A 21,477-nucleotide genomic window follows, 5' to 3' on the forward strand; every position below is an offset into this window, starting at 1 on the left:
TGCAATTTTCGACAAAGAGCCGGCTAGGCCCCTTTCCGCCTTTCTGGGCTCCCCTGATTATCTCGTGTTCTGCGCAGCCATATCCCAGACCCCCTTTCCCCAATTCCCCATCCTATACTCCACCCCCTAGCTAATGCACATGTGTGTGGGGGTGCGAGTGCACCGAGGAAATCAAATGAAATATATTTAAGCAAATAAATGGGGAAATTAGCAATTAGAATCTATAAAGGGTTAGGTAAATCAAAGACAGAGTTTGAACTAGTTGATCCACATATTAAACTTTACAAGGGGTAGTACTTAAAAAACTTTGATTTATTTAGGATCATAATATACCTGTGAATTTTAAATAAAATATCAACGCTTTAATATAAATTTTTATAATTATTTCAGATGAAATGTGTTGTGTCTGTAATTTAATTCTGATTTATTCAGTATAAAAGTAATATTTAATTTTAAACTTAGCTTAACAGAATTAAATGCATAGTCACTACCCAATTTTGTTGAGTGCACCAAAATCCAGCAAAAGCTGTCCAATTTTCGGATCGCCTGTGGCCTTTTTGTGGAGTCCTTGAACGGGAAGTGCTCTGCCTTTGATCAGAAGCGAGTTAATTGGCTATTTCGAACGGCTGCATGGTATTTCTGAATTGGATCACAGGTATGATAAAGAAGCACTAGCCACCACCCACAGCCGCCCACTCGCCATGCGAGCCACCACCCACCGCCCAACGCCCACCACCCACCGCCCTGCATTTCCGACCATGTGTACTAATTAAAAGCTGGCAAATTCGTAACCTAAAAATACCAAGGCTGCCGTAGCATTTTGGCCATATATCTCGCGTTGCCCAAAGAGGCGGAGCGTTTTCCACGTTCCATGTTCCAGTTGCAGCAACCACCGCCCACTGCCCACTGCCCACCGCCCGACGCCCGCCGCCCACCTGGAAAGAGCAGTGCCGCCCGCGAATATGCAACCATCCCGCTTGCACCAGTGTGGAAAAAACCCGTTTTCCACGGCACATGCGCAACTTTTGAACCCCCGCTCTCGCCGGCGCTCTCGCTCTCTCTCTCGCTCTCTTTTGCAACCGAGTGCGGCGCTTTTGGCCAAAAGCGAACGTGCAACACACAACTAGTATGCGCTCGAACTCGGTAATGCGCACATCATGGGCGAGAGTGGGCGCGCAAGGCCGAACAAACAGGTTGTGCCACTGGGCGGTGGGTGGCTGGTGGGTGGCAGGTGGAGGTGGTGATAGAGAGGGGTGGGGCGGAGGTGGGTGCGTTGGCGATTGCGGCGAATATTCGAAAGTTGTGAATAACCCAAAAGTGCGTGCCCCTGATTGGGCCAAGTAGCAGTATCCAGTACCAGAATCAACTAGCAGATCAACCGTATAAACCAGATCAACAATTCCACACGGCGTAAACAAACACAGTAGAGTGCCAAAGTTTACTGTCACGTGCTTGTCAACAACGTCTTGACGTTTTCGTTTTATAACGCCCTGACCCCGGACACGATGAAGCTTTACAAGTGACCCCCGGCTCTCAGTTCTCGGACTTTGCACCCGGCCAACGGCAACTACTACCACTCTATTGCCACTGCCACTAACTGAACTGAACTGAACTGTGGCTCAGGTGCCACAGCGCTTTCATGTGAGTATGGTTTAGAACAATAGCGTGATATTGTATAAGAAAGTCAAACCATCAAGGTGGTAAAGTGCATTTTAGGCATTTTATTTACGTTATAAATATAAATGTATTTATAACGCAAGTTTGTTATACAAAAAGTTGTTCTCTAGTGAATTTATTGCATTTTATTATGAGATTATATGTAAGATAGCGAATGTTTGAGAAATTCAAAATAAACCTATTATTGATATTAAAATAAATACCATGTTATTATGGAACTTCAATATCCACTGTGACATTTAATTATAACTAGCAAGTCCGTGACTAATCAAAATTAGATATGATTGATGATGAGATATGATACGGGCAGATAATTCAGATAAAAGGTTACCAGAAAAATTGAGTGCTAGCATGACTATTTTTACGCTTATCAATTTATTGGGCTTAGGTGGCATAACTACTATTTTACACAATTATTTCTTTTTAAAACAAGACTTAATATAAAAGTGTGTCAATAAAAGCACTTCAAACAAACACGGCTTATGTACTTACGTTCATTGTTAGTTCTAATGTTATATATTTATTTAACTAAAGCTTAGCTTACATGAATAGAAAATATGAAGAAGTTTTTAAAAGCAAACTATTTGAAGGATGTTATTTCAATTCCAAACTGGCATCTTAAAGCTAACATCTTTTTTTAACCACAATTCTTGAATCCTTTCAATCAAAGGTGCTGGACCATGTTTTCATGAATTTTCCCCAGCGAGCAAATAGAAATGACTTGCAATATGCAATATGCAATATGCAATGCGTTTAAAAAATGCCCGGGGCAGCGCGAAAGAGTTTTCTCCTGGGCTTGTTATTTATGTTTTTTATTCGTATGATGAAAAGCCACGCAACTATGTACGTCGCGTGTCTGGGACCATAAACAGAAATTGTTTCGCAAAACGCCTCCGTCGCTTTTGTTGCTTTTTTTTATGTTGTGCTTTTTGCTTTTTGCGGCCACCACATCGCATCGACATTGCAAAATAAACCTGCAAAGCGAGAGAAACGGAAAATTATCATGGGCTAAATAATCGTATTCATAAATATGCTTTTCCATTTTCCCCATCTAAAACATACTGTATATATGTATGTGTATATATATACATATGTAGTACACCCTTTGGCCTAGGCAGCTATTCATCAGCGCATCATGTTTAAGCCTTCGTGGCGTCGATGATACAACCGATAAGGGGCCAATTTCGCAATTGCGGCGCTGGAATTTTTAATTAGTTGAAGAAAGCAGCCGCAGTCGCAGCCGGCTGTTTCAGCCAGGTTAGCCGCACTCTTGTTATGGCCAGAAGGTAGAGAGAGAGAGAACCAGTCGAGAAGCGCACACGAAACGCAGGCCAAATTTGCATACCACTTCTGTTTCACTTCGAAGGTCCGAAGGACGGTCATCGTAAAGTGTATTAAACTAAAGTATGTGTTAAGTGCACATGTCACAGGTCAAATTCCATAGTGTTATGATTTATAGGTTTTTGGATTTTCGAGGGTTTTTCAAATTTATGCAGGGTAAAATTAAGGATAAAAACTAATTATAAGAAAATAGTAAGGAGTGCATATAATTTAATACAAATATGTTAAAAGCCAGTTTTAATTTAACCAATTTAATTTAGGATCATAAAAGCATATTCTGATAAATCTGAAGCGTAACATTATACCTACACTATACGAGCATAAATTCGAATAATTTGTAAAACCATTTATATATTTTTTCTCTGCTTTTCTTATAGATTAAACTTTTCAAATATAATTGCAAAAATAAAATATACCATTACCCTAACCTCATTAAATTTAATTGGAGTAAATAGATTAAAGAATTTTTCATGAATCTCCGCATTTGCATTATTTTCGACTTAAGCAATATAATTAAAGTCAAAATAGGCAAACATGCAACATCTATATTTAAATAAACTCACTCTATTCCGCTTAAGCCATGCAAACTCAGCTACTACAAGCAACTTAATTAACAGTTTTGTTTAGTCTTTGTGTCCAAAAGTATTTTGTTTCCGATCGCGAATAATGAGTATGAGTATGAGTATGAGTACGAATTGTTCGTGCTCATACACTCGTAACTAACCGACTGGCTAGACTTTTTGTGGTGCGGTTAGGAAAAAATTGGCGGTCGCCAGCGAAGTATGGAATAATTAAAAACAATTCAATTCGCAATTTGCACCATAATAAAATGAATTACATATTCATTTATGCAGAATATAACCGCTAAACTGCAACTGCAACACAGTAGAAATGAGACGGCCACTTGGCCACATCCACATCCACATCTACGACCATATCCACATCCACATGCAACCGGATTGCACTTGGGTGCAGTGGAGCAAGAAGTTGGACCTACACGAAGGGTCGTTGCCTGGCTTTCGTCTGTGGGAATTGCCATACTACCTTGCACTACCAACATAAATACACTCGATTGATTGCTCCAGAAATGGGGAATACATTTTGGGCTTCGACAGTGCCAGCAAAAGATGGTAGAGTAATTCCTAAACACTCGCTTGACACGCTCGCGTTGCAAGAATTCCCGGGTTTTGGGTCAATTTCTACATTTCGGTGCAAACTTGAATATTCATAATGCACGTCTAGGAACGAGTCTACTTTGTTCGCATGCAACTATGTATTTCTCGCGTTCGACTAAAATAGAATTTGTTTCATTTGCTGGTAGACTGAACTCAACGCCTCTGCCTACCATTCACTCATCCATCCACCCATCCAGCAATCAACCCATTCACCCATATGAGTGCGATATGAATACTCATATGAGTAGTTCATTTCAATGCAGAGCAGCGTTGCACGCACATTTCTTCGGGATGCCTTGTTAGGTGTGTAAATTATTGCGAAATATTGCTAATTTCATTCTAAACAAACATATTTTATTAATGCTTTCAACCCATTCTCACCATAAAACGTGGAATTTCATTCGAATGAGAAGGCAATTCAAAATCACGGGGTGTGCTTATTGTTATAATTACTTCTGTGATTAATATGTTGTGCTCCTAATTCGAAACTAGGAAACGCCTTCACTACTTCACAGTGCATAGTAAACATAACTGGTATTTATACAAAGAATTTATTTGTTTATAAAAACAGTAAAGTAATATGAATGTGCTTCCAGCTTTGGGACACATATTAATCAAAGCTTTTCGGAACAATTTTTACTGCTCATAAATCTAGAATTGTTGAGTTACCAGCTGAGACTGGACATTAAAACCGTCCAGCTATGAAAAGACCAACTATCAAACGGGGGAACAGGTTTGGTTTATGGCTTTTAGGGGTCGCATTTAGCGGGAGCCACTTGTACAGTGAGTGTTTAGCGTTCGTGCTGGCGATTAAGCTGTTCATTCGCTTGGCACGCTTTGTTTGGCAACCCCTTTGGCTGTCATTAAAAAATACCAGCCTCCAATTGCAGGAAGTAGTGGAATTTTCTCGACTCAAATTCTTATATAATGTCTTTATTATCATCCCTAGACATAGAGTCTCATAGGGGTGATAATTCAGAAGTAGAAATGACAATGTACTTTAAAATATCATTTTCTATACTACTGCAAGTCCTTTAATAATATTTAAAAAATAGTAATTAAAGACCAATGTTAATATTTATTTTATAGTATTACCAAGGAAGTAAAGTCAATGACAATACAAATAATAATTACAAATAATTATAAATGGTGTCCAATACTTGTACCTTACTAAGTGAATGAAGAATAACTGAAAATAACTTGACTATATTTTCCTAAAAAAATAATACATTTAAATAAAATTCGAGTGCTATGTTCTTAACTCAGTATTTATCAAATGAAAATGAAATTAAGTGGCAAATATGCAACTAAATTTTCATTACCGGCAAGTGATTGTTGAAATTCCTTAAATTTCCCGCTTTAAAATGTCGATTATTTGCGGACTTTCCGTTTAACACCTCGATGGCCGATGGTTGAAGGCTGATGTCTGATTCTGGTGTCCATGGAGTACTGGTCCAAGGTGGACTGGGTGAAGTGGAGATTTGGGATGTGGATGTGGATGTGGATCCGCAAAGGTCTGGTGCTTGCGGATGAGGAACGGTGAATTTATAAAAAAAATGTGAGTGCTTTCATTGATGTTGGTTTATCGGAGGTGGCATTCCCCGGCTTTTTACATTGTATCCTGCCCATGAAGTCCAACCTTTTATTTAAATGTTAACAATAAAAATGAATTTGCATTTATTGATTTTCGGCCCGGAGTGCTGAGCTCTGAGCTGTGGAGGTGACACTTTAAAAAACAGGTCATATTCCTATCCGCGTTGCGAATCAGTTACTGGTTTTTCACTTGGGTTTTTTGCACCTCAGCATAGAGCGAAGTAGATGACATTTTGTTTAGCTTTAATAAGCTAGTTAGATACGCCATTATTGTCTTCAAGTTGGCCAAAATGAAAGGGGCCACATACTCGTACGTTCGTAACAAAATGAGAGAGCAGGAGCCGTAGATCCTGCAGTAGCCGTTTGTTAAGCCTTTGTCTAGCAGCCATTTTAAGTGCCATAAAAAACTCGAAAAGTTGTAGGAACAATGTAGACAGCGTGTTTTCATTTTATGCGAATTAAGCTGCCACTTGAACAACTTTCCTTCCTCACCAGCGACTCCACTGGACCGCCGAGACCGACAACAACAACTACAACTACAACAGCAACAATGCCAAACGACAACGACAACACCAAACGAGAACGACGACGTCACTGACAACGCGAACAGTGGAAGTCCAAGAACAACACACAGGAGGCACATCCACATGAGTGTTAGTCACACATGATGGTTCATATGCGGATGCTTAAGCATATATTGAAGCAGAGCGGATTTGTTACGAATTAAGGACAATGGTATCTTACCATTACTATAAATATAAATAAATATATTATTCAATGATTTCTTAAAACAAAGGATACACTTCTTATAAATTGTCCTGACATTCACGAAGTAAAAATCTTTAAAAGTTATGGGCAAAATTATTTAAAATATTCTGTATACATCATATTGCATTTTATTAGCTTTTTTATTTCAATCTTAGTCTTTTGCAATTTTTAAATGGTATCTTAACAAAAAGAAAGAAAATTCATATGATATCACGCTGCACTTTCATCCCTGAATGCTCATAAATTTGCTACCCTCACGATCAAGCCGAATTTCGCTAAAATCGGAAAAACTTTGCAGCATACTTTTAGGACGCTGCCAGGACACGGCCTGCCGGCATTTCCTACAGGGCACGAAGGACATCCCCAATCCCTTTGCCATCCTCGTGCACATTCGCATCCACATCCTCGCCTACATGAAGCGAGAGCGCCCACAAGGGATACAGTTGTTAACGTGGCCAAGGAGCAGCGACTATGGCGGGGACAAAAACACAAACATGGTTGCCGCAGGACGCTTGCAGTTGAAGGAGCAGAGCACTTTATGTGCATATAATGTCCGCTCTCACCCAAAGCGCACACCCACACTCACTCACTAACTCGCACACACACTAGCACACACAGGAAGGACCCTTTGAGGACGGTGTCGGCCAAGTTGCGGGGAATTGTTAATATTGTCTGGGCCTGTAAGCAGCATTTACATGCTGGCCGACACCACGTACTACATACGTCCTGGCTGATGGACGGTCGCCGGGATACGGAATCCTTGCCACTTTCCATGCGGATGATGCCCCGGCTTTAAGTAGGCCCGCCTGGTAACAGACATTGTTTTAAAAATATGTACATCCTTGCATTTTGCAGATGTTGAATTAACCGACGATGCCCACCCAGCCCGACAGCTTTCATTAGAAAAGGCGGATGGACAAAGTCCTGGAGTTGCCGGGTGAGTGTTTGCCCATGTGTGTGTGTGTGTGTGTGTGTAGCATAGTCCTGATTACATAGCCCGGGTTTTGTACATTAATAAGGGGAACTAACAGACAGGCATGTGGATGAAGTGGGCTCCTAAAGTTGGGCTCTTTTGGAAGCAATAACTATGACTTTTTTAAAGTATGTTTTAAACTATTCAAAAAACTAATTTAAAGCAATTATATCGAAAGAAGAACTCACTTGTACTGCTTATATTGATATCTAATGAATAGCTTCAAGTAAACCCGTTTAGTTAATGGTCTGAAGTCTTAGCCTTAAACTGCTCATTTGAATCCACTTTAAAGGATAACTCCTTCGATATATTCCAATGAATGGAGGCGACTCCACCACTCCGGTAATCGATTGGACACGGCTGCCAGCCGGATTTCGTCCTCGAGCGTCTTAGGCACTCGAATAAAAAATAATGATGCGAGAGTAAATGAGATGCTATTCAATTCAAATGGCGTGGGATGCACGTGAAGTGGCACGCACATGCTAAGGTGTGCCCCATACCCCCTTATGCCACATCCACCTCTAGATTCAGATTCAGATCGAAATCCGTATCCATATCTATGTGGATACGGTAGGGCATTAGTGTGTGTGTACATTGATGCAGGATGTATATAGGAGTATTCGAGAAAGTAACACACATGGATAGCTCGCTCATTTACCGCCTACTGTCGCCGCCGGCTGCCGGGAGTCATTCGTCAGTCAATCCTCGCCGTATTCCCGCCATTCCATGCCCACGACCTGGCACTGTACCGCTCCACTCCGTCCGGATGGCTGTGTGCGCAAAACCAGCGCACATTCGTCAGAATTTGCATTTCAATTCGAATGTCAGGATGACGGAGCGTCGAATTTGGGTGGCGTTGCCATCGGAATGAAAATAAATCACGCTGCTTTACCGCATAGGCAACTGGGGAAATGGAATATATGGTAGATGGGAGATGGGATACATGGGAGATGGGATATATGTGGAGATGGATGCTGAATGCTGCGGAATGGGAACGCACCACAAGAGCAAAACAGAGCCACCATTAAACCAAAACAGAGCCTGGGGCTTTCGCCTGGGGGTGGAACTCATTTATTCGCATTTTTTTGGCCCCCTGCTTTTTTTTGCTGCTCTTTTTGCAAATGCGAAAATGAATGTGGAAACTTTTCCGCCATCATTTTGAGTGATGTCAATTAGATTGATTTGATCAGCGAAAATATGTGATTTATCAGACAGCAACAGTGACTGGGCGGCCCCAGGACATTCGTCTCATCGCCCCCCAAAAATGGAAGCCATCTACATTCAATCTCTATTCCTGGTGGCCAAAATACGGACCACGGTGCGTATGAATATCTAATGCGGCACACACGTACGCAATCCGCTTCATCACTTGTTCGTCCGTTCGCTCAGCTACTTCATCAATCAGTCATCTAACTAGTTCTGGCATCCTGCTCCATTTAGTCAGGATTTAGTCTACATAGCCTCATGGGTCTTTATAGGGAGAAACTTGTGTAAATACAACTGTGTTTAAAGATTTTCATGGTCATTTGTTTTCTTGGGTCTTTTAAAGCCTAACAAGTTTTAGTTTGTTATACCCGTTACTCGTAGAGTAAAAGGGTATACTAGATTCGTTGAAAAGTATGTAACAGGCAGAAGGAAGCGTTTCCGACCATATAAAGTATATATATTCTTGATCAGGATCAGTAGCCGAGTCGATCTGGCCATGTCCGTCTGTCCGTCCGTCTGTCTGTCCGTCTGTCCGTCTGTCCGTCTGTCCGTATGAACGTCGAGATCTCAGGAACTACAAAAGCTAGAAAGTTGAGATTAAGTATACAGACTCCAGGGACATAGACGCAGCGCAAGTTTGTCGATTCAGGTTGCCACGCCCACTCTAACGCCCACAAACCGCCCAAAACTGCCACGCCCACATTTTTGAAAAATGTTTTAATATTTTTTCATTTTTGTATTGGTCTTGTAAATTTCTATCGATTTGCAAAAAAACTTTTTGCCACGCCCACTCTAACGCCCACAAACCGCCCAAAGCTGCCACGCCCACACTTTTGAAAAATGTTTCGATATTTTTTCATATTTGTATTAGTCTTGTAAATTTCTATCTATTTGCTAAAAAACTTTTGGCCACGCCCACTCTAACGCCCACAAACCGCCCAAAGCTGCCACGCCCACACTTTTGAAAAATGTTTTGATATTTTTTCATTTTTGTATTAGTCTTGTAAATTTCTATCTATTTGCCAAAAAACTTTTGGCCACGCCCACTCTAACGCCCACAAACCGCCAAAAACTGTCCTTCGCACTTACACTAGCTGAGTAACGGGTATCAGATAGTCGGGGAACTCGACTATAGCGTTCTCTCTTGTTTTGAACTAAGATTATGGGTTATATTGCAATGAATCACTTAGATATGTTTAAAATATATTACGTTTTTAGTTTAATTTTGGGCATATGAGTTAGTAACTGTTTTCTTAAAACTAAAACATTTCGCTACTTTCATTCAATGTTAAGCAGTATTAAGCAAACTATTTCCCTTTTCTTATTTTTATTTTCTAGTACTTATTAAGATGAGTTTTAACAGAATGAGTTTGAAATGTTTTAAAACTAAAGGGCTTACTTTCAAACATAACAGCTTGTCCACTATTAACCACAACCATACTTCGATAAGGATTTTACCCCAAAAACCCCCCAAATCTCGAAACTAGCTGTGGTATCCCCGTGTTGCAAGTTAATACGACCATAATGAGGGATATTTGATTAGCCGCTTTCCACGCGCTGTGGGAATGTGGTATAATATGCCATAATATAATAACGTATCCGGCTGGCGAATCACTTGGGCACACACAAATGCGGCACGTTACTTGCAACGCCTACGATATTAATAAAGCATTGGGCGAAGCACTTGCGGCGCCGCACAAAGCAAATAAAATAAATCAAATCGGAGCAAAGAAAGCAGGCAAATCGCAATCTGAACGCCACTGTGTAATGGGGGGAAAAACAAAGGGGAGTCCCCCTTTTCCCCGCTTTTATTTCGTTTTTTTTTCTATTTAGGCAGCCAAAATTTATGCGCGCTCTTTGCCCGGCCGCTCCCACGCAATGAATCCAACTTTTCCGGGGGATCGGAAAATGGAAAACTGGAATCGGGGGATAGAGGGATAGGGTATTGGGGATTGGGGATTGGGGATCTAGCGCTGGTCCTGCGGTTTTCGGGCTCAGCCTTTTTTTCGGGGGTGGCTACATGTGTCAATAACTCATTTTCAAATGGGAATAACATCGAATAAAATTCGCGCTTCCTATGGGCTCTTGTTTTTTTTTGTTTATATCCAAACTGCCAGTGTGTGGCATGTGTGTGTTTGTGTGTGTGTCAACCCATTTATTATTGTGTGTTGGCCGTGGTTTGGGCCACGGCCCCTTTGACTGATGAAATATCGTGACAAGCAGTATAAAAGCTATTAAAGTCGAGTGTAGATGGCGCTACTTGAATTTGTCAAAATGTCTTTTTACGCGCAGCCGGCGCACACAAATCCAATACAACACGCCTATGGAAAGAGTCGCCCCGACAGCCGCGAAAACCCAATGCCGAATATACCTCCCACCCAAAAGTGGAAACACCACCCACTCAAACACACACACACACACACATATGTACGTCATGGGAACGGGTGAAACTTTGATTGATGCCGTTGTGTCACGCAGGCGCGCATGTGGCTAATGGGCGGTCGCCGGCCCTAAAAAACATTCGATATTTTTGGAAAAGGGGGTTGGGGTTACGGGGGAACGGGGTTACGGGATGGGGGTTGGGGGAAGACCCTGCAAATCAATTGAGTGATGTTGCCAATTTGGGCATGGCTCGTTTGGGCCACGGATTCGTTGAGCTATCTTAATCGAGGCCGACTTGCTGGTTTCAATGCAGTTGCAAACGCCAGAACAAGTTAGCTGGAGAAGCTTGAAGGAGGTGCACTGAAAGAAAAGACTGACTATGAAGTAAAAGGATACGAGACTGGAGAAATACAATTCCATAGTATTTGAAGAGAATTATATTTTGGACTTTATAGAGGATTTCTTGAGAGTGCCTTGAGAGTACATATATCTAATAACTATAATTTATAGATACCGATAGCTCACTGATTTTAGAAATCTTGTCTAGATACTTTAATAATAAAATAAGAATGCAGTGCTAGGATGCCAAATAAACAATAAATATTTTTTAGAATTATTAAGAAACGAGAACGCTACTACATACAACTATTACTACTAGGTACGTTCTTGGTATGAATTCGACTTTACATGAAGTGTACCTTTAACTGTTCAAAGATCTGAAGTTACTGACCTTCATTTAAGATCCTTTAAGTTGAAAGAAAAAGAGTGCTCTATAGATTTTCCCTCAGTGGAGTGCCCCGCTGTTGTTCAAGTGGCGTCCACAAATAAACGCGCGCCCCAAATGCATCAAAGTAACGAGCTCAAGCTGCGAGGAGCAGCTTGTCCTGGTCGAAAGCAGAGCGGGAATATCCACATCCACATCCACATCCACATCCACATCCACATCCACATCCACATCCACTTCCACATCCAGTCAAATGCCCTACAAGCGACTGGCGCCTGCAGTTGTGATATATGAAATTAACTTAATAAAGCAGTGAAATATCGCCGGTGAATGCAACGCGATTCGCAGGAGGCGATCAGCGGGCGCTAGGCGACTTGCTGCGCCTCCATAAATTGTGGCACTTGTGACTCTGGGGGTCACTTGTGACTCTGCCTCAGCTGCGGCGACTGAGAGATGTGGCATGCCGCAACACCTGAGGTGTCCACTGGCTTATAATGGTCACATAACGTGGGGGTATTCCGAAATCCAATGAGATGCGAGATGCTAATTAGTGAGACTTCAAAACGCATAGGTTGACTTAAAGAGAGCTTTGCTTGAAAAGCCAGACAAATCTTATATTTGTTCTATGCCTTATATTAAGTTTACAAACTATCGTAGTATTTAAATGTCTCTGTTTTCTCTCAAGAACTTTATGCTTAGAGATCTTAAGCTATGTCAATCCTCAAGCACTTGAAAGTTAAAGCTTCATAGTTCTTCAAAAGTTCTTACCCCTTTTTGATTAAAATTTTTAGCAGTCTTCATTCGAAATTCCTGCGGGAGTTAAAGCTGTCGAATTGCATTCGAAGGACCCCGAAAAAGCGATTGTGGGTGCTTCTATGGTCACCACAAGTGTGTGTGCCCCCAATGATGCTGATGATGATGGCATTGTACGCCATTGTTCACTGGAGCCCCATTGTCTGAGCTAAATTAAGCAAACTTTGCATGGGTGCCGTGCATAGTTTCGTCCCAAATCAATTCACCCGGAGTCGAGGACTCCCTCTCTCTGCCCACCTTATCGCCGTGCTCCACTCCGTGCTCATCCCCCATCCCTCCTGCAACGAAAGTACAGTAAGGATTTCCCCGAAAAACTCGCACCCGATATGTGCACCCTTTGGGCCTTAACTTTTCACTGGGCCATAAGCCGTTCGCAGTGAGCAGAACGCAATAAATTACGTTAAAGACGCCAGTCCCAGACCCAAATCCAGAAATTTGCATTCCACATTGAAAGAGTAGAGTGAAGGGAGGGGGTGGGCCACCCCATCGGAAAACCGGCACACGCATCATCATAATTAATAAGAGACAATTTGACAATGGCCCTTTAGCGTTAACAGCGATATTACTTTCAGCAGCAAAGTGAGCAGCCGCCGGAAAGCACGCACACACACCCGAAAACACACACCCAAGCACACACACACGCACACACACACACCATCGCCGGATGGAACACACCCCCTTGCCATTTTGCGCCAAATTAAATTCAACCTCAATTGAGGGGTTAATTTCTATCACCAGGCAAACAAAAACCAAAACAAAAACAAAAACGCCCAGCCCGCAGACGCTACGTGGGGTGGTCCTTGAAAAAAGGGGGGGAGGGGGAGTGGATGGGTGGCTGGGCGGTTAGGGGGATGTTTGGGCGGTTTCCCAGATCGCCCCATTATCTGCATCGAGTTCCACATAGAAAATCATTACGGCATTCGCACCATGAGACGTATTCAATTTGAGTGTCGTTGAGCTCTTTATTACGTTAGTGTGAAAGTCGCGTGCACCGAAAGCCCGCTCGTGCACTGAGAGAAAAATCAGCTTGACTTTAAAAGGTGACATTTTTCAAATGGAACCTTTTGCAATAAAATACAAAAGTTGAGCTGAATTTACAATCGCAAAAGCAAAGATTTTATGACACTTCTTTTAAAAAGTAACATACAGAAAGTAACTTAAAGTTGTTAATAATTTTCAAGCTATGATACTCAACACTAAAAAAATATGTAATATATAATGCATTAATCAAACATTTTTTTTTGGTTTATTTATGATTCTTGGTTAAGAAGCTTCTACAAATTGTACTTTTAAGTGAAATTTCAGTGAAAAGAAGTGTCCTTCCAAATTTAAAGATACAAATGTTTAATGAATTTATCTTAGAGCTAATTAAAGCACTTCAAGTTTCTTGCCGTGCATCGTCCTGTGGCATCGCTTCCCGGGGCACCACCTCCTGCCCCGCCCCCCGGCGCCTTTGGCATTCATTCACGGTGCGTAAGTCAGAGCAACAACAATAACAAAGCCGGCGCGTTTGGTGGAGGAAGTGGAAGTAAATTGAAAGCATGCTGCGCGGCCAAAAGCGGCCACTGCTGCTCCTGCCCCGTTGCCTCATCCACTGCCGCATCCACAGCCACAGCCACTGCCACTTCCACTGCCACTGCCACTTCTCCCGTGACCCTAACCCTTCAATTCAGTGCCACGAAATCCATTAGCAGGCAGCGTGCGGCGAGGAGAAAAAGCCAAGAGCCAAGAGCCAACAGCTACGAGCATTGGCAAACGGTGACCATGAGGCTTTTATGCACGGAGCGTCCTGGCTCGCTTTCGGTTAACCATGGGCATGCCACTCCGTGCCACTCCGTCCACTCCCGCCTGGCTTTCAATCTCGACGAGACTCATAAACATATGCGCCTCACGTCGTTTGGCGTGAATTTAATGTGGCGGCGGTGGAGTAGACGACACCCCCAGTCCAGCTCAGCCCAGCCCAAAAGGACCCCCAACCAACCGACTTCATAGACGACAGACGACGGTTAGCCGTTCTTTGATGAGGTTACTGACTTTGGCGAATTAACTCCCACTGTAAGCCACATCGAGTATACCCGGAGTCGCTGGGGTCGCTGGCGAACCGGAAACCACTGCATTTTGTTGGCCCAAAACCGGGGTGGCACGCTTCAACGCCTCGGAAAATCTCAGGGGACACTTTAGCAGTACAATGCAGCATTTAGATAAACCGAGACTTTAGAGCCCTTTCGATTTGGCCGGAATAAATGCTGAATTCTGAATGCTGAAATGTTCGCCGTGCTGGCGAGGCTGGGCAGATGGAAATCAATCCTTCTTCGCGGGGGTGCGTCCTTGTAGCCAGATTAGTTGAATAGAATTTCAAGGGCAGTTTGTCTTTCCCATTTAATTGAAATTAATAGATGAGGCAGTGGGGCAGAGAAGGGAAAACACAATTAGGAACAGTATCAATGACTATTCACTTGTGCAGTACAAATATTCACTTTTACACAAGCAAGTCAATAATACTATATACATATTTGTAACTGGAAAATATAAGTAAGAAAGTGCAAACTTCAGTATGGAAAATAATGTTTTTATCATTTGGAACTTATAAACTTAGCAGCTTACACATTTAGAGAGTTAAAATGTGAGTCTGATCTCTTTAAAGTGGCAATTTACATGAATCCATTGAATACTCAGTTAAAATTTAATGATGTGTGCAGATTACAGATGATAACTAATGCACCTTTAGGTGAATAACTCAGATATTCAGTAAATACAGTTTATAAATATCTGTGCACCTGCAATCGAATTTATCAGTATAATACCCTGTAATACCACTGCCGAAGGAGTAACTTACTATAGTCAGCATATGCCACAAAGCGTGCTGTTCCTTTGGCCACATTTCACCGGATTCGGATTCCGGTCCGCCGATCTAATCAAACAATCAAACAGAAATAATCGGGCATATCAAAGAGCCACTACAAGTGCCCCGAAATCCAATTGGGACGACTGGCTGCCATAAATTTTATTTATTTATGTGTGCACCGTTTTGTTTTCCGCTCTGTTTTCTGCCCTGCGAATGGGATTGGGTATGAGTGTGGGCATGAGTATGGGCATGAGTATGGGAACGGGTAGTATGGAGTATAGAGTATACTCGGTATCGGGTCGAAAATCGACCATGAATATCAATGGGGGAATTGTGCGTCATCGGCACGCGCCGCTTCATGCGATACTTGCCTCCAATCTTGGCCCAAACGTTCGTCCTTCGGTGGGAAAAAGGGGGTTGGGATTTTGGTTTTTTTCTGTTTTGGGTGGGCCATTGATATTGTTTTTATCAGGCAGACGAGGGACTGAAGACCTGGCCGCGGGCCTTAAGCACTTGTGCTCCTGATGCGTATTTAATTTTATTTTATTTGGGATTTCTCGCCACCGAAGGGGAAGTAAATCACGGCAGTCTCGGTACTCGCACCAAATCGGGATGGTCCCCTTTTTGGGGTGGTCCAGGACCAGGATGGACCAGGATACCCGGCCAGATATATCGATACTATAAACATATGTGGGCAGATGTGTGTGTTTTTTGCCGGCTTACACTTGTCGAACTTGGCATCGAAGAAAAGCGTCTGCGAAAATGTGACATCGAGTGCTGAGTGTTGATTGTTCGTCATTGGCACACAAGATAAATGAATGAATGAATGAGTGAGTGAGTGAGTGAGTGAGTGTCTACCCTTGGTAGCAGCTGAAGCTTTCGTATTAAATTCATGAAAGTTAAGTGCTTGGTAATTGATGTTATAAAATATTTATGACAGACAGCCCAACATCAGGCGGAACTGAACAGGTAAACGTGTAGTAGTAAGAGTAAGAGTTCATGCCTTTTTAAGTCCTCCAGGCGGCCGACGACTGATGGCCAAAGTTAGATTTGGCTCTAATTGACATTAATTATTTAAAAGGACGTCATGCGAATCCTTCGACCTAAGTGCCGCTCTTTGCCCTGCGGTAAAGCAGTGAGTCCTCCTAAAGCAGCTCCTCTAAAAAGCCAGCTATAAATAAGTTGAGCAATTGGAAAAACTCCGCCGTGCTACAAAAAGTTGATGGTGCAATGGGAATTCAAGGCTACCAACTATTCAGTACACAGTAAACACAAGTAAAAATGTTCCAGAATATTGGCAAAATATGTATTCTAACTCCAAGGTTTTATATTCTATTAGGAAAGATTATGTCATTATCATGTTTGTTATATTCAAATAACATTTGAGTCCTTTATACAGATTAAACTTAGAAGAATATTGAAATAGAAAAGATTAAATCCATATTTTTTTAAACATTTTTTAAATAATTATTGGCTGATTTTGGCTAGTTTTTTCTCGTTCAAAGCCAATCTAATAATCATAGTCTGATGACTTTTATTTTATTTCTAGAAGTCCCAGTGCACTCCATTCATTTCGACACCCTTTCCAGACCAAACTCAGGATTTTGGCTTGGCCCACTTGACCGGGCAAAAACAGTGGACCAACTGATAATGATGCTGTTGGCGACTTTGTGTTTGCTCATGCCGGTAGCCTTGTGCCCAGGTCCTTGGTCCTTGGTCCTTGGTGCTTGGTCCTTGGGCTTTGCAGGGGCTGGCTTTGATGTTTCGCCAGGATGATGAATTATATTTGACATCTATGTGCTTGGGCGGCAGTCCTCCACCCATCGGTGCTAACATGTGTGTACCCTGCCACATTGATGCCACTCGAACTGCAAAGGTATGGGAACAAATACGTTTGCATGCGCACCAAAAAACCACCCAGCAGCTACCACTGCAACACACCCACTCACCCACTCATACACCCAGCCACACTCGTCTGATGAGAGCCGCACTTGGATATGTTTATTTTACTGTCAAAACATTAAAGTAAACTCCCGCCGATGCCGCCGATGCCGCCGCACGGGGTTGATTGTTATCAGGGGGCGGTGTCGACAGCGTTGTACCTTTGCGAGGGTGGAAAAGTCGGTGGTCCTTCGTCCTCGTGGCCACCTTCGGTTTGACTCCGCAGACAAGTCTATTTGCATATGTTGACGGCATACTCTAACCAGATCCTGGTGGATTTCCTGCTTAACGGCCGTGGCCATCACAACACAGCCATCCCTTCAAACAAAAAAGGATCTTCACACATGCGGCTGGGTGGCATGCCTTTTTGACAACTCATAACAATCACTCATCATAAACAAAGTCGCTTTTTATGTGAGAAGATCCTGTGCAACAAAAAGAAAATAAGATACTCAAGGTATGTAATAGATGTGGACTGGTACAAATTGCAGGTGTATGTAGTTACTTCAGAGGAACGAAGCGGGAAAATCCCTTTAGCTCAGAAGTTAACGACTTGCCAATTAGTTAATTAGCGAACTCCTGCGGCGTCCTTCGACGTCTTATCCTCTCGCTTCCATTGGCTAGTCACTCATTTATCTATGCCGGCAGCCCTTTGCGGTCAATTAAAACAATCCGCAAAATAATTGCCAAGAAATTTATTCGCTTCATTAACTTGTTCGCAGCGAAGACAGGCGAGTTAGCCACGAAGTCAGCCATGAAATTAAGTGAAATAATTAAATCTCAATCGGCATCTATTAGATTTGTGTAGCCTTTGGCATTGGCATTGGCTTTTGGCCACGGCCCTTGTCAGCAGTCGAGGGATGAACACACACACACAAAATACATTTTTGGCAGGACTTCTGGGCTAATCTTCACCCAGCAAGGGGTTACCATTTGGCGTTAACGATGGGGTTGAATGAAACCCATGCGCCGGGCTACTCGAAAGTGCAACAATCGCTGGGGGTTTTCGCTTTTTCGGACTGACAACGACCATTTATCACCCACGCAGCATCTTTCATAATCAGGCTGGTCGGTTGGCAAAATGCAAATGACTCAGTCTGCGAGTGGCGACTGTGGTGGAGTTGCATATAAAGGACCCGGCCGCGGCTTTTAATTTACAACGTCCTACGTTCTGCGTTCTACGTCCTACGTCCTACGTCCTCAGTCCGCAGTCCTTCGTTCATGTATCTGTATCTGTATCTGTATCTGTAGCTACATATACGTGCAGTGGGGCTTTCGGCTCTCAACTGTGAGCCACAGCCGCCATCTTCGCCACAATGCCAGACAAAAGGTCGACACGTTCCCATTCCGACCGACTTAATTAATTTATGCACTCATGGTCGGTCGCCAATGCATCTCGGGGTCTCTCGGGGATCGGGCATTGGGCAGAGGGGATTGGGCAGAGGGGATTGGGAAATGGGTTTGGGATGGCCAGTTTAGTCGGTCTTCAACCAAAAGGTGGACATCATTTCTCCGGGGCCTCTTCGCTTCTTGAAAACCCGCCTAATTTTAAAATTAATGAGCGGCATCTTGATGGCCGATGGCAGCGATAAGCCCCATGATTTTGACCGTTCCACAGATCCAGAGAGCCCACGTCCCTGCCGCTCGGATCACAGCTTAAGTAAATCACGTGTTTATTGGCACTTCACTTACGACACCGTCACCAGGCCAAAGAATATACATATACATATATATATAGGAGAGGCCCCGGCCACGGGTCCCAGTTTCAAGACCCCAAACCCCGTACCAAAAACGAAAACGAAAACCAAAATGGCATCACTCTATAGGGACTGCACTCTATATTGGCCCGGTCCGATCTTGTTGGCATCGAGGGAACCCAAACTCTGAGCCAACCGACTGACCAACGTCATTAATTAGCTGGCCGTGAAGTGTGGGGAACGAATGGAAAGCGACGTGTTTATTTGGTTTGTATGCCCGTTCAACAGCCCAAATGTATTGGGCCTTCATTTAGGAGTTCTTTTGTTTTCAAATATTTTGCCGCTCGATACAGTGGGGCCTCGCATATAAGGAACATGTATCGATGTAGAGAAAACTGGTTTAAGTCCCTGAACTACAGGTATTATTAATATTTCCTCTGACTATGTAAGCTGTAATATGTAGACTATCATGTTTTGTATTAGATTCCCTTATTGGATTAAATATTAAAAATCAGCTAGAAAAGATTTAATTAAATTTATTTATTGAACAGAAATTTTGTTAATAATAGGACCATCTTCTCAAGTCATCACTGTACCCAGCACGTTGTGTCATTTATTTTGTTTGACCGGAAACTCTTTATCTTACGGTTAATCTTCTTGATATTTCAGATGTGGAAAGCCCAAATGCCGATGCATTCTCGATTCGTGGCATTAAGACAAAAATAAACTTGATTTTGGTATGAAATTGATTCATTCATTTTCGATCCATTGAGTCAGATTCTTATCCGATGGATGAGTCGGGCAGCATCGCCACTTCCAACTGTGTGCACATCCAACAGGTAGTCAAACCAGACAAACTGTCTCCACTTGCACTGGAGTCTCGTTTCCATCCACTTCGCCTCTTCCATCGCAAGTATGCATTTATTTTGAATAAAGGTAAACATACATTTTAATAATCAAAGATTTCAGATTCTTTAAGGCTAGTTAGTGACTTGAAAGGCTGCAAAAACAGAGGACACCCTTAATGTAAGGATATCGTCAGCCAGATTCGTAAAGAGTACTTCTCGGATAAATTTCGATGTTTGTATATTGGTAAAATCTTCAATTCGATGCATTATTACAAATGTATAATTTTCAGGTTGCCAAGGACCAGAATGTCAGCTAGAGAACATGGTTTGTGAATCATTTTTGTGTTGATTAAAACTATTAATCCATTCTTTAATTGCAGAGAACCTACCAGAGAACTGTTGAATGATTTTTTATGGACTGGATGAAAGCAGCTAGATATTATTATGTTAATTTATAATACACATTATATGATTATATAGATTTACAAAATAATACGATATCAAGAAAGGTCATCAAAGTAGGATGGATGTTTTGCTTTTATGTATCTCCAAAATGTATTGATATTCGTCAGTATTCCTATTGGATCACTTTTTGCAAAACAACATACGATTGCAGAATATAATTATTTATGTAAATCTTATATAGCCAGGATGTTATGGAAATCAAAATTGTGTATATGGCCACTGAAGCAAGAATTCTTGTAGTATTTTAAATTTCAATTTTTTAAATATTTCAATTTGTAGATATTAATATTAAAATCTGCACAATTAAGAAATACGATTTTAGTTCTTACATTTAAAGAATCTCAAAATGACCTATAAAAATGAAATCAGATTTTTTCAGATATGTCACAAGATATAACTATGTAAAATTGTATTAAAATGACAGTGACTGCAGGAGAAAATAAATTGTATTGAAGTTATTTAGCAATGGAAAAAGTTCAGACCCATTAAAAGGCTATACATTTTGAAATATAACTATTATTTAGGAAGTGTTGTTTAATTAAATTGTTTGTTAGATACTGCTCAAGATACATGATATGCATTTAGTGGAGATTACGATTACAAGGAATATATAATAAAATATATATTATATATTAGTTTATTTTAATTTTTTAATTAATTCGAAATCGAATATTTGGGATCGTACGCAGATGTGTGCCAATTTGAAAGAACATGTAATGTAAAATACATTGTAATTATTACTTTCACTCAATTTATCAAGTGATCAAGACAATTAATGCTGTAGTGATTTCAATTCTGAGTTCTTTAGCATAAATTACGTTATTTTCGTACTTATTTTCGATCAACTTTGTAAGAGACGATCACGCATACGAACCAATTTTGGCTTATGCCCAAGAGTATGCAACATAGTTTTCAATGCACTTTCTAAAGCATACTTATGTGGTTAATTATTGGCTGCAACATATTTTCATACCAACTTTTGTTTATCGGAATTCAGTTAAAATGCAATCTCGAATTGGATTTTGTATT

General features: G+C 41.7%; 1 long non-coding RNA gene across 3 annotated transcripts; it reads left to right on the forward strand.

Annotated features, from left to right (window-relative positions):
- Nucleotides 1-1,147: 1,147 nt before the first annotated feature.
- Nucleotides 1,148-20,669, forward strand: LOC120448566. Of its 3 annotated transcripts, none has more exons than XR_005616115.1 (7): nt 1,148-1,641; nt 6,853-7,350; nt 7,410-7,491; nt 19,805-20,048; nt 20,098-20,215; nt 20,274-20,308; nt 20,364-20,669. It is a non-coding gene; the product is annotated as an uncharacterized LOC120448566 (long non-coding RNA). The 3 variants fall into 3 exon arrangements; XR_005616114.1 differs by having other exon boundaries at nt 20,105-20,215; XR_005616116.1 differs by lacking the exons at nt 1,148-1,641; nt 6,853-7,350; nt 7,410-7,491 and adding an exon at nt 17,120-17,373 and having other exon boundaries at nt 20,105-20,215.
- The last annotated feature ends 808 nt before the right edge of the window (nt 20,670-21,477 follow it).

The sequence above is a fragment of the Drosophila santomea genome, chromosome 3L (assembly GCF_016746245.2).
Source record: "Drosophila santomea strain STO CAGO 1482 chromosome 3L, Prin_Dsan_1.1, whole genome shotgun sequence".
NCBI classification, from domain to species: Eukaryota; Metazoa; Arthropoda; class Insecta; order Diptera; family Drosophilidae; genus Drosophila; species Drosophila santomea.